The sequence below is a fragment of the Astatotilapia calliptera genome, chromosome 3 (assembly GCF_964374335.1).
Source record: "Astatotilapia calliptera chromosome 3, fAstCal68.1, whole genome shotgun sequence".
Taxonomy (NCBI): Eukaryota; Metazoa; Chordata; class Actinopteri; order Cichliformes; family Cichlidae; genus Astatotilapia; species Astatotilapia calliptera.
In genome coordinates this window covers 20,013,686-20,027,620 of record NC_137424.1, presented here as the reverse complement: position 1 = coordinate 20,027,620, position 13,935 = coordinate 20,013,686, and the positions used below count along the sequence as shown (strand labels likewise).

The 13,935-nt window shown below is 42.0% G+C and overlaps 1 protein-coding gene and 1 pseudogene across 2 annotated transcripts in view; both read left to right on the top strand.

The window, feature by feature from the left end:
- Nucleotides 1-13,935, top strand: part of LOC113015973 (NACHT, LRR and PYD domains-containing protein 12-like) — a 748,422-nt gene that overhangs the window by 649,765 nt on the left and 84,722 nt on the right. The gene's annotated exons all lie outside the window — the stretch shown is intronic.
- LOC145426186 (protein TANC1-like) overlaps nt 1,752-13,935 on the top strand; it is a 50,109-nt pseudogene continuing 37,925 nt past the window's right edge. Inside the window, exons 1-4 of the transcript XR_013906909.1 lie at nt 1,752-1,828; nt 2,285-2,748; nt 10,978-11,100; nt 13,513-13,794. The product of XR_013906909.1 is annotated as a protein TANC1-like (transcript). The remainder of the gene's footprint in view (nt 1,829-2,284; nt 2,749-10,977; nt 11,101-13,512; nt 13,795-13,935) is intronic.

The window sequence follows — 13,935 nt, the reverse complement described above, 5'->3', positions numbered from 1 at the left end:
TCCAGTGCCTATAAAAATGCTGGGATTCCATTCTGAGTGAGGAATGAATAGCAAATTGTAACTCTATGATGCTGTATTTATCCACTGTTGAACCCCCCCCCCCCCCCCCTTTTTTTTTTTTTTTCCCTGACTGCACTCCTAGACTAGAGGACAGGGTGCCAGATTTTAAACTTTTCCCTTGCCCTTATATTTGTCTGATATTCTTGAACTAATAAGAATATCGGACTTGCTGATGAAAATTATAGTTATGCAGGAGAAAGTAATGCATGCCAAAGCAAGATCCAACACAACAATTTGGATTTCCAATACTCCAGAGTTGACATAAATGATTACCATGATTCAGTCATTCTGCCCCCCAAAGCAATATCATTGCTAACGTGCTGAATAATTTATGTAAGCTGCGATATAGTATCTTCCAGCTTGCAGCTTTGACACCACCCAGGATAAGATGTGCACTGGTGCCAAATGTGTTGCTGTCAGTTGCACGCAATTACGTTACTTTAGTTAACTCAAAATGAGTTTTGTGAGAGAATGCCATCTCTGCAAGTGTGGTTGTTAACTTCAGTAAGCAGGTTTCAGGAAAGTTAGCGAAACGAGCTGGTATGAAGTAAAGTCATGCTGCATAAAACCCAGTTCTTAATGGAAATCGGTGCCTCCGTCTCTCTCAGCTCTTTGCTGTGGTCACAGACAGATTGCTGGGAGGGTGCATTAGCTGCTCAAACCCACAGACCCACACAGACATGCAGAAAGTAACACTAGCTGTGCATCAAAATCTGTCAGTAATGAAGACGTTATGAGCAACTATCAAACACCTGAACTTTGAAACGGACAGAACACAGTTTTGCAGAAATGCAGCATGTGCTATAACTATGGTCAGCTTGTTTTCCTTTCTTGATCCCTAATTCTACGACCCCTTTATTGTACACCCATTACAAACTATGAAATGCCATGTGCATGTAATTTTCGAGTCTAATTAGCTGTGTTTAGCTATCCTTTGAAGCTGTGACTGACTGGCTGCTTCACTGCTAACAGCAGATTCTTGAGCTGTATCTGCAGCAGAGGGCTTTTAAATCTGCAGCAGAGTGATGTTAAATTAAATTGTTACATCGGTGACTATGGCATGCTAGTCTGCTATGTACTTGAGTGGGCGGGTGGAGTGTTTTTGGGAAGGGGGTGTAAAGTACCACTGGTCTACAACATCCCACCCACACTCCTTAATAAAATTGTGCAGGAAGGAAAAGAAAGAACAAAGTCACAGTGCGTCCACAAGTCAGACTGATGCCTGTGATTAATGTTCTCTGTTCTTTGAAGTTTCACTTTGACTCTGATTTCAGAAGCACATTAATTTGGCTTTGTTTTGCATTAAAAGCTCCTTGATGGAATTAGTGAGACTTTGCAATGTCTTAACATTTACAAAACAGCTCCCTCAGAAGGTCCTTCATGAGGGGCCTGGACTTGACTGCATGTAGTTGTTTATAAAATAAAAATTCAAATTTTCACTAAGCTTGAATAAATAATTACATATTCTTCTTAGCAAGGTCCTGTAGTTTAGCCAGTCAGATCACGATGACTTTTAATGCCGTGGTCCGAGCAGGGTTTATCGTGACTGCTGCCATGAGAGGACTTCATGTTTGCCCAGGAAACCAGCGCAGGAATCACAGGGTCCAAGATGTGTTTGTTGTATTAATATTAGTGGTGATGCAACGTGCTGCGCCATTATGAAATCCAGATTAGTAGTGTGTGATGCAAACATGGCCAGCTGGCTGGCCGGCTCCAGTCCACTAACAGTGCTGATGTTCCTGTATCCAGCTGCCTGTCATCATGGAGAGTTAGTCCTTTCCTTTGCTTTTAAGATTGTGGTAGGTCGCTGTGTTGGCTCGAGGGGAGATTAAAGGAGTTCTTCTTCTAGAAGAGACACCTGTCTAAACTGAAGGGGTAAAAAAAAAATGTCCATGTTTGGTTTTATATTGTTATTCCTGCTCTTTTGCATTTTCCCCTCCGACTAGTTGTTGCAGTTGCAGTTGCTGTTTGCACTGGATGATTCCAAATCATTCAAACGCTGATTCTTAACAATAACAATACATTACGTTCTATAAATCTGTGCAATATTACTTTCCGAGTTTCACGAGTATAGCAAGACGATCGCTGTAAATATAAAATGAGCTTCTGAGAACTGTTGATAGGGCAATCAGCAAAACCACCAAGCCACTCAAAGCTGAAAGTTCCATTACAGCTCGGTGTCTCACTAGAGATTAAGACGGATAAATGTTCATCGCACATAAAGACCATTACTCAGATATATCTTGTGCCTCTTCCCCTCATTTCACCTCCCTCACTTGCTGAAAATCCCTTCTCTCTCTCTCTCTCTCTCTCTCTTTTTTTTTTTTTTTTTTTTTTTTTTTAATTTAAATCTGCTCTCAGCCACCATCACTAGTTCTTCAGAGAATGATGACCGCAGCGGCTCCAGCCTGGAGTGGAGTAAAGATGGCAGCCTAAGAGGCAGCGGTCGCCATGGCCTGGCACAGAGCGTGCGGGCGGACACCTGCTCTCCTGTGGCCGAAGAAGACTCCAGCAGTGCCACAGCAACACCTGCAGACACCCCATCCAGGACAGACCAGCAGCACCCTAACATATCTGCGGGTGCTCCAGGGCCACCACACCCTCCAAGTCACTCACCTGAGGGACCCATTGCGTACCCGCCACAGACATCAGCTTCCCTCATGATGCCGAGGCCAAACTCTGTAGCAGGTAAGACTCCTTGGTTTTTGAGGTCTTGACATCTGGAGCTCAAGAAGTATACAGGAAATGCTCTGTATACTTTTCATCTGTGACTGCATTGTGTTGCCTGTCAAGATCGTAACCGTGAGATACGACCTGTGCCAGAGGCTGACATGTGGCGTGCCAGAGGCTGACATGTGGCATGTCAGTTTAATCCAAGCGAGTGATAGACACCGAAGAGTGAGAGCATCTGTAGTAGGTTTAGAAGAAATAAGAAGTCAATAGTTCAAAGAACGGACTGTGCTTTTCAGAACAGGAGTATCAAGGCAGAAGTTTGGGATTAGACAGCTGCTGTGTGGTGTGGCTCGCCACTGCCTCGCCATGTCAAACCTAAGCACACGCTCCGGTCTGGCTGATCTGTTCTGCATTCCTGCCCTGGAGCCTCCCTGTTGTGGTTCAGCTTACCATATCCACACAGCTGTCACAGTTGTTGATATTTCCCCCTTCACCCCCTTTTCCCTTATGTCTTTTCACCCATACTATTCCCAGGTCTCCTCATACCTTATTGCTTTTGACCTCGGCCTATTTTTGGTGAATCAAACAGCAGTACGTTTAGCATTTTCCTATATATAATTTTGCCTAAATGCAGTTTGTAGCTAAGCTGACAGTATGAGTCATGTACAGCTTTTATCATCCACTCACTCACCCACCTCCCTTCTTTACTCCTTATCCCATTCAGGGTTGGAGGCGTTGCCTGCAGTTTATCCTAGTGGGGTACGCCCTGGACAGGTTTGACTAGAGATGCGCAGGACCCCCCCCAAAAAATTACCTTTCAAATGCAAAATATTATTTTTTATTACAAAAGACATGATCAAACTTTCCCTCAAGCTGCAGTAAGTTGCAAGATCTTCTCACACTTAGTTGAAAATAAAGTGCTCTGCTATTGCAAAGAGGCACAAAGAATTATACCCAGCTTTCCCTGACATACTTCACACTAGCAACATATTAGCATGTAGCTATAAGTTTGATTGCGACTATTTGCCTGCACCGCCGTGTACATGTTCCGCATGGACATAGACTCGGTGCATCTGTATTTTGACACGTAAGTGAATCTTGAACTAATCAGGAGTATATTTTATGGCTCAAATGTTAATGCAAGCTTATGCTAATGATTTTACTCCATAATTAGCAGGGCTGCCCATGCTTGTTGATAGAATGAATGTACACTTGAATAAACGTTGACGGACCAGAGTGGTATGTTAACTGTAAGGCTGTAGAAACAAAAGAGTGAGACTACATTAGAGTCCAACTCAAAGGAGCAAACAGAAAGAGAAGAAAAGACAAACAGTTTAGAGCACAGATGAAATGTTTGTTACATTGAATTTTGAAAGCAGACAATTCTGCCAGTGAGGGAAAATCACAGCAGGGGCAACCTGGGCTGAGCTGTGAAAAGAAGCATAAAAACATGAGTGACTCAGGTCAAACACCTGGCCTAGACAGAGACGACTCAAAGTTTAAAAGACCTCATGAGACTTTTTCCTCTAGAATCTTCCTTGAATATGTTGTTTTGCTTTACCTCTTTAGTCTGTATGTAGCAGCTGCCAATGTTTTGAAGTTCAGATACTTGACTCCTGCCTCCCTTGGGTTTATTCTTGATGAAATATAGTAACAGTTCCCGTGTGTCTACTTCTAGACTGTTTTCTCTCTTTGATAAAATCTAGTCCCAGTTCCTATTCAACATACCAGAGAAATGCAACTGTGTAATGTCCACTCTAGGCCCTTACAATTAGAAGCAGGTAAGCAATTTAACTTGTGAAGGCAGTAATGGAGTAAGATGGGATGAGGACAAGCTATAGAAGAAGTAAGGAGTAGTACATGGTAGGCTCACGGTACTGATATTTCCTTGCATACCATAGCTCATAGCTTGCGCATGTATTTTACACAGTGGCCACTGCTTTGATATTTTCTGCAGCCCACAGTTGGATGTGTTGTTCCCTGATGATTCTATTGTTCCAAGAGTCCGTACCATTTTTACATCTCATCATTATTGTGTGTGACATAAACCTGGACGGTCCAGGCGCACAGTGGCTCATAAAGCTTAACAGACCAGAAAATGTTTGGCTGTTTATGTGTGTTGGTTTGCGTGTGAGCACCGGTGTGCTTGTGTCTGTCTGTCCTCCCAGAGTTTATGGGCTGATGTCATAGTTATGCAGTGTTGCCCTCTGAGACCGGCAGAACACGCACCTTAGATTGGTTCAGGCCATAAATGAAGTTGTCTCATCACGTCCTTGATGCTCTCTCCCAGGGTTTCGTCACACAGTGTAAAATCTTTCTTGGGGTCACAGCATAGCAGAGACGGCACTTCTGTTCAAGGAAATTGTATTCGGTAAAAACCCCCAAAAAGTAACGAGTCTAAAGAAGCAATGAGAGAAAAGAAGCTACCACGGCGAAACATAATATGTATTCATCATTAGTGCATTCATTCTGTGCCAGAACCTTGGTGACTATTGTTTGTCCTGTGTTTGTGAAACAGCATCTGAGATAATGAGCTGTCTGGTTAATCTATAAATTTCTCTTTATTTTATTGATAGATATTAAATAGGAGCACAGAGATTAAAGGCAGAAGCAAACAAATAATCATGAGTTCATTTAGGGCATAATTGCTTCATGCTACAGTATTGCTATTAGTTTTTAATTTTATCTTATGATTATCTCCACCAAAAAGACAAGGTGCTGGAAACATTCCTCAGAGTGATTGAAATTATGGCATGATATAGTTGCTGCTCATCCATGATGTGAATCTCCTGTTTCACTACATCCCAAAGGTGCTCTATTGGATTGAGATCTGGTGACTGTGGAGGTAGAGTGAGTACTGTAAACTCGTTTTTATAGACAGAAGATGAGTACACTTTGGACACAAGGGATCGACATGGTTAGCAACAATACCCAGGTGGCCTGTGGCATTTAAAACCATGTTCAGTTGGTACTAACAGGCTAAAAAGTGCAGAGAACCACCACCAAGAATGGATCAATGCTTTCATGTTGTTTAAGCTAAATTCTCACCTTAAGCATTCAAGTGTCACAGCAGAAATCAAGACTCACCAGACAGTTGTTTGTAAAATGGCTCGTTGTTGGACAAAGGTCACACTTTCTTAGTGTCAGAGTGTATTTTGGCCATCTGTCTGATGCCGATCAACAGATGCATTGCTGGGCCTCTTGAAGTCTCCGTAATTATGTAGAAGGAATGTCTGCATATTGCTGAGAACTGTCGTTTGCACTGCCTTGATGTTGCATGTAGCGTGGGTGTCCCTAGGTTTTGGTGGGAGCGCCACTTTTTGGTGCCAACATGTCCTGTGACAAATTGCACAAATGTTACAAGAACAACATGAATTCATTTAGATTTGTCTTTAGCAGAGCTTTATATTAGGGATTGTATATTACTGTCCACCTCCTAAAGGAAACTGCTGCTGAGGCAGATTTAAAAGGTTGTTAAAATTGTTACTGATTTTCATCTGGCATCGAAATATTGCATTTAAAGATCTAATACGTGAAATAATCTACGTGTAATCATGTTTACAACAGCTGTTCATTAAATCTAACAAACGTGGCAGGTGCATTGGGTGTAAGATGCACTAAGAGCCTGAAATAAATGGGAACAGCTTTTTCCCGGGCTTCCAGGTGCTTTGTGAACTTCTCTATATCAGTTTCTGTGAAAGTGAAGCCAGTCTGCCCTGTTTCCCCCAAATAGTTCCATCAAACCAAAAAGCAGTGCTGTGGTAAATTAAACTTGATGTCAAATTTCAGCATCAGGATTAGTAATAAGCACTTGTAAATTAACTCTATGCTCTGGTGTTTTCTTTGTTTTATTATTTGCAATCCACTATTTACATCTATCTGTCGCCTCTATTGTAAGATCTTCTGTATAAACTAGAGTTGTTGATGGAATTTCACCTCCTCTCTGAGGTGATATACTCAGTTTATAAGAATCCTAATTTTGAGTAATTGGAGTTGAGCTTTTTTCTTTTTTCCTCTATAAAGGCTTACAGAGTCAAAGGGCCATATTAGTGTTGGCCACTGGAATTCCATGGTTTTGAAATCTTAGCCTGAGCTGCTTGTGGTTGGGTTTCTCAGACAGGGAGATTTGAGTGAGGGTCACCGTGGCGGAGGAATGGTGCTACAATGCTTGTGTGGTGTTTAGCTATTCAGCAGAGCTTTGTGGTTTGAGACAAAGTCAGGTATGGCGCACTCATTGCTCGCTTGTACTCCAAAGTCATACATTCCTCTGGCAAAGCTCGTGCGCCGGGCTCTCTTCACGAATGATAACGGAGCCAAGACTGTGGACTGCTGACAGGCAAATTCGAGGATATGTTGTTTGTCTACTAAAACACTGATGAGGTAACATCTGAATGCTTTTGTGTTTTATTAGAACGACTAAAATCATCTTAACCTTTTCCACATAAATACAACCTATGATTTAAAGATGTTTGCAAAGGTCACACAGTAATTACAAACTCATAAGGTGGCGTAGCCCTTAAATTTAATAATCTCACACTGATTTATCTCATTTGCTCTCATTTGCTGTCTTTCCCGGTAGTTTCTGAGACCATGTGGTCTATTGTATTGTTTTAGGCTGTGTGATCATGTTTAAAGACATGCCAACAGTGTGTGCGATGTCTCCAGGTAGACACGGGAGTCACTTCTGCTTCTGGCTTCATGTATATATTGATCTGTTTAGTGCAGAGTTTAAAATGAAAACAAAAAGAGGAAAGAAAGCCCATTCATTTTCTCGAGCATGAAAAGGTCACAGAGACATCTTCTAACGTGCCCTTTTTTCAGAGAATTGTTTGGTCCAGCTGTCACAGCAGGAGAAAAATAAAATCTGTTACAGATCAATCCGTTTGAAAGCCCCTTTTAAAATTGTGCTCGGCACTCCATTGACAGATTAGGGCTTATCAAATGCCCAATCTTAAAAGGAACAGAGCGTTAGCTAACCACAGAGGCATTTATATATATGAAATAGCTTATGGAGCAGTTACAGTGGTGGTTTGTTTTTTTTTAAAGTAAATGTTGTTGATCTTAGCATAAGGCTATGCAATTATTACAATAATAATTATCCCTTAATATTTACCACATCACATTTTGGGTTATTTAGACCAAAATACTCAATTCTGCTCTACAAGGGCCTGATATCCACTTATGAGGACATTATACTGCTACTGTTCTCTCAAAATTTTAAACTAATATCCTCATATGTGGCTCTTATTTTTCAAAAAGAACAAAAATAAGGTTAAAAAGAAAATCTGGTAATTCTTTGTTTTTACATTCATCGGGCCCCAATGTGACCAAATATCAAAGAGAAATTAAAAATGCATGCCGTGGAAGAGTTCGGGTCTTAGGAGTAATAGGCAGACAAATGGACCAAACATCAGTGCGTGCTGATATCAGCCTCTTTGCAAATAAAACAACGTTTATCGATATGAGGGATCAGATTTTCTCATTTGTGTCTGAATGTTCAAACGTTCGTCATGAAAAGCTATTAAGGCGTGTTTATACCAGCAAAATCAAACCAAATAAAAGGAAAATGGGTATTTGCATTGGCTATAAGCCGAGAACAGCCAAGAACTGATTTATTCATACAAAATCACAAAATGGGTAAAGTGTAACTGGCTACTATAAAAACAGGAAGATATGTGAAGGGAGTATTTGACTCCCTTCTCCTCTTTAGTAGATTCACCTTGTAAGGAGGCGAGAGGGAGTCAAGTTGGGGAGGGAGGGTGGGGGTGGTTAGAGCAAAGGAGCTCAGTCCTCTTCTCTGTTCTGTCATGGGAAACACAGAACAGGGGGTTTTCAAAGGGCAGATCTGCCCGAGGAAAAAAGAATCCCATTTTCATCAGAATACAGTCTTGACACATTTGTGCAGCTTCAAAGTGACTGCAAGTGCAGACTTCAAGGTATCATATGTATGTTTTATCAATGAGTAGAGGTGAGGAAGAATAGGAGGGAACTCGGGAGTAAAAAGAGGAGAAGAAATGAAGGGGAGGATTTGAGGGATGAGGAGGAATCGTGTGGGAAATCTTGGCCTTGGGAAAAAATGTTGATAACGACTCAACAAAAGAGAAATGTAGTTATGGTGCTGGGTGCGCTGTCTGCCACGGACGTGAATCAAGGAGTCTATGCAGCTATGCAGCTCCTTTAGCAAGTCAAATTCGGTATTACGTGTCTGTTGAATAAAGCTCTACTGTGCTATTTCTTTTATTCCATGCAAAACAAAGAAGGAAGGGGGGGAAATAGACTGACATCTTGCGGCCCTCCTGTGTCAGCATGAGGATTTAGTGGCGATTTGTTGCATAAAGCTGATTTTTCTCTTTATTCTCTTTTGAGTCTTGTCCATACCTCCCACAAAATCCACGTGATACTCTTTGTTGCACTCATTTATGAGTCTGCTGCTTTTTCGCCTTCATTTTTTTCCACATTCCCCTCTTTTAACCCCATCTCTGTGCAGTCTGGATTGTTGATTAATACTGCAGCCGTTGGATAACAAACTTTAATCAACCACTGCGAAGTGAATCTCTTGGTTTTCCGTTTATATTTCCTCTAATATTCTCAATTTCCCCCTCTGCTGCTTGCATACCGAGTTATTTATGTGTGTGTGTGTACGTGCAGCATGTGGACAGAGATGATGTACGCATACGTGTTAAAATTGTAGAGAGGGTGATGCTCTGTTGGAAGGCAGCGCGTTCATTTAGCAAGTGCCTAATGCTGTGGGTGCTGTGACTGACTGAACACTAGAGAGGAAGCAGCCAAGCACTCGGCTCGGCTGCCAGAGTGCCGGCATGGGAGCACCGGGGTGGAGGAATCGCTTTTGTGCCCTCGTCCACTGGGAACACTCTCCAGAGATTTAGCTGTGAGTTTACACCCTGCCTACTTGACTGTATGCCTGCCCAAGTATCTCGTCACTGGGGAGATAGAGAGGGCTTTGAGAATTCCCACCATCCTTCCTTGCTTTGGTCTTAGATGTAAGTAGTTGTAGCTGATGAAAAGTGGCATTTGCTTTACAGCAAAAGGTCTTCCAGGTCATGCGCGTTTGCTTTTATTGTTTTCTTTTCTCTTTGTTTGCAATTCCTTAAGCTTTATCCAGTGTAGATGTTTGTGTATGCACAATGCACTGCAGTAAAAGTAACATCAGGCCCTTCTCCTGTTCCAGTCAAAGTTGCGTTGATGGCAGCTTCCTCAGTTCCCGTTGCCAGCAGACCGGTTTTAATTAGCGGGACATTCCGGAGAGTAAGTTAGCGACCGAGTGAGGGAGTGAAGTGAGCGTTAGTGACAGTCTTTCCCAGCTGATATTGATAAAGAAGAAGAAGAGAGGCTTTGATTCTGCTCTTCACTAAGCCCAGGAGAGCGTGGATCGCAACGGCGATAGCATAGTTGAAAAACGAGCAGCAGTTGGAGGAGAGGCCTCGCCGCACTAATGCACATTTTTATTATGTTAACAGACCGTGTCTTAGACTTCAAATTAAAAGCTGAGTTGTAATCACTGGCTCATCAAGTGGTTTTAATCTGTAGACTAGTAGTTTCAGGAGATATCCTGTGTTTGGGGATGGAAATCATTGCCTGCTTTGAGACTTGTTCTCTCTCTGCTTCAAAATGAAGCTAAATCCTAATGAAATCTCAGTAGATTTGAACTCCATAACAACTCAAGTTGTGATCTGGTTTTAATTAATTTTATTATTTCATTTCACGTCAAATGACTTACAGATATTGTAGTTTGTAGTACACAAAAGTCCTGAGATTACACCTGTGCGTCCTGTAGATTGACAGTGATGAGTGCCAAACCCGCGGTGAAGCATTTCTATAACTCGTTGTAGTTTTATGAAAGGTAAAGGTAATCTGCCCTCTCCGTACAGCCTAGCAGGCGTGCTTGTGGGGATGGACCTCTCATTGCTATATCGTGTCCAGCTGTCAGCTCAAATCAAAGAGAATCGGTGCATATTGCTCTTGACTTTAGAATACTGCTATTCTTCCTGCCACAGTATATGCTGGTAGCTGCTCACACTGCCCCTGCAAATGTCAGAGCGCACTGGCTTTGTTCTTTCCTCACTCATCCACCCTCAGACATGGCATAAGTGCCACAAGGTTTTACTCTAGTGTGTGTTTCTGTCTTTCTCTTTATAGTTGTGATGACAAATGTACTCGGGAGGTACTAGACTGTCAGCTTCACTCTTTGTGTGTGTGTGTGTATGTCTTCTCTCTTGTCTACAGCCACCAGTTCCACAAAGCTTGAAGACCTGAGCTTTCTTGATGAACAGCGCAATACCCCCCTCCGGACATCCATTCGCCTACCCTGGCATAATACAGGAGGAAGGCCCCCTCAGGACGCTAAAGGTGACTGGGCTATTCATACTACTGCTGTAGGCACTCAGGGGAGATATTTGTAAAATAAACGTGTAAAATATCGCAGTACATAGGATAATGTTATGTGGTATGACTCTGAAAAACCCTGAAGTTAATAGGCAGCCAACGGTAGTTCTGAAGTTTCCAAAGTACCACGTCTGAGTGCAGAGCCAACAACAAAACTGTGCAAATACTTGAACACTGCAATGTAAACAATGCAGCACTTATGGGTATTAACATTATCCTCAAAAGCCTTTTTTTGGCTTTTAAATCATGCCTTTTTTCCCAGCTAACTTTTATCTTGGTTATGTGTTTTGAATCCTCTGAGAGATCCTGCAGATTAAATATTTCATGGGAACATGAATTACTGAATAAGTCATCACTGGATATATACGCAGACTATTTAGTCTTCCTTTTGAAAATGTCCTCTTTCATTTTCACTCAGTCTCAAACATGAAGCTGATACATAAGCATATGGTCAGTGGTTCTGAGCAGGTTTTTTCTACATGAATTCGTACATACGCAACAATCTTAAACAATTGGATTCTTTTCTATAAATTTTATGGGAGATTCAGTTCAACTCAATTCAGTATTATTTATGCAGCGCCAAATCACAACAACAGTCGCATCAAGGCACTTTATACTGTAAGGTAGACCCTACAATAACGCATACAGATGAAAACCCAACAATCATATGACCCTCTATGAGCAAGCACTTTGGAAATAGTGGGAAGGAAAAACTCCCTTTTATCAGGAACAAACCTCTGGCAGAACCAGGCTCAGGGAGGGGCGGCCATCTGTAGCAACCGGTTGGAGAGAGAGAAGGAAGACAGGATAACATACATGCTGTTGAAGAGAGCCAGAGATTAATAACAAGTATGATTCAGTGCAGAGAGGTCTATTAACACATCTTGAGGGAGAAAGGTGACTGAAGAAGAAATATTCAATGCATCATGGGAATCCCCCAGCAGCCTACACCTATTGCAGCATACCTAAGGGAGGATTCAGGGTCAGCTGATCCAGCCCTATCTATATGATTTATGGTATTTGTTTTTCAGATTTGGGTGTGATGGCACCACCTTTACCTAAATTTTGCAACAGTAGGTCAACATTTCAGTGCAGTTCATTGCAGTTGTATTCATATATTGCAAAAATCCCAACATGTGCCATCTTAGGAAACTCAACCTAGTACGCTGAGGACCTTACAGTTCTGATTTGAGCAACATTTAGTGACTTCCTTTTTGACTGGGCGAACCCTCCGACAGAACTAGACTCGGGATGAGCAGCACTCGTTTGATTGCCATGAGAGGAGAGTGAAAAGAAAGGGGGAAAAAAAGATGAGAAGGAGAAAAGCTTCAACTGTGGGAGAGAGAATACACAAACTGACATGCATGAACAATGAAATGGAGAAGAGGTGAGGATGTCGGTGCACCATGTGAGGCCTCCTGAAAGCAAAGGCCTGTCGCAGCATAATAAGTAAGGGGTGATTCAGACGTTAGCTGAGCGAGCTTTAACTATAAATCTATGAAAGGTTTTGAGGCTAATCTTAAAATTAGAGATTGGGTTTGGCTCCCAACCCTAAACAGCCAGCTGGTTCCACAGGAGCGAAGCAGCTTTAGCCTCTGCTTGTCATTCCGGCTTAGGATACTGAAAAAGCAAGTCATGGTCATTAGGGGCTTTATATTCAAGAAGATGGATTTGAAATCTAAGGGGATCCAATAAAGAGAGGTTAATAAAAGATAACTCTTTTTCTAGTTCCCGTCGATACTCCTTTTGCTCAAGTTAGAGTTTTTCAAACACTGTACTTATTTTGCTGGTATAGTAGAAGGTGGTGATCATTTCAAGTGTCTCAGAACCAGCTCGTTCGCTTTTTGGTTTCATTGTAGGGCACTAGAAACATAAACAGACCTACACCTGCCAATATAAACACTCTCAACTGCCCCTCCAATTACAATAGGCTTTTGTGAACACAGGCAAACTCGCAAGGTGAAAACACTAGCAGCTAACAGCAGTGATAGTTGTAATGTTGAAAGGTGCATTAGCACTAAAGGTAGCAGTCATTTAGTGATGTTAGTTAACAAGTGTTATGAGATCTAATTAGTACTGAAGTAGACCAGATAAGAGTCCTCTTTCAGGTCTTCACTCTGATTCCACTTAATTGAAAATGTATCCTCTACAGTGTTCAGGGTTTTTCATGTATGTGGCTCCTTCTGGGAAGAAGAATGCGGGAGATGCTCAAAGCATGTTTGTAGGTTAACTGCAACGGAAAACGATTTATTACAGTAAAGTTTCCAGCATTTAAAAGAAGTAATCATTTGTTAACTTCCCGGAGACATGGGGAAAAAAAATAGAAGTAGTGTAAACAATTTTAATCTGTTTCATTTCTTTTCCCGTTTCCTTCAGCGCGTTTTGCTCCCTACAAACCCGTGGACATCATGCTCAAACCTTTGCTGTTCGAGGTTCCCAGCATCACCACAGATTCTGTGTTTGTGGGCCGAGATTGGCTCTTTCAGCATCTGGAAGATGTCCTGAAGGCCGGCGAGTCCACAGAGAACCACGGTGCTGTGGTGGTGGGCAGCGTGGGGTATGGGAAGACGGCCATCATCTCCCGACTTGTGGCGCTGAGCTGCCATGGAGGACGCATGCGTCAGATCGCCTCCAACAGTCCCAGCGCCTCCCCGAAAAGTAATTAGTTTTAGTATTTGCCTTTGGATGTGAGCACTACATTAACTGCTCGTGTTTAGCTAATGTTATTATAATTTCATTTCAACATTAGCTTGCAAAGTGTGGGAGGGAAGTAATTATATATTCGTTGGCAATATAAAA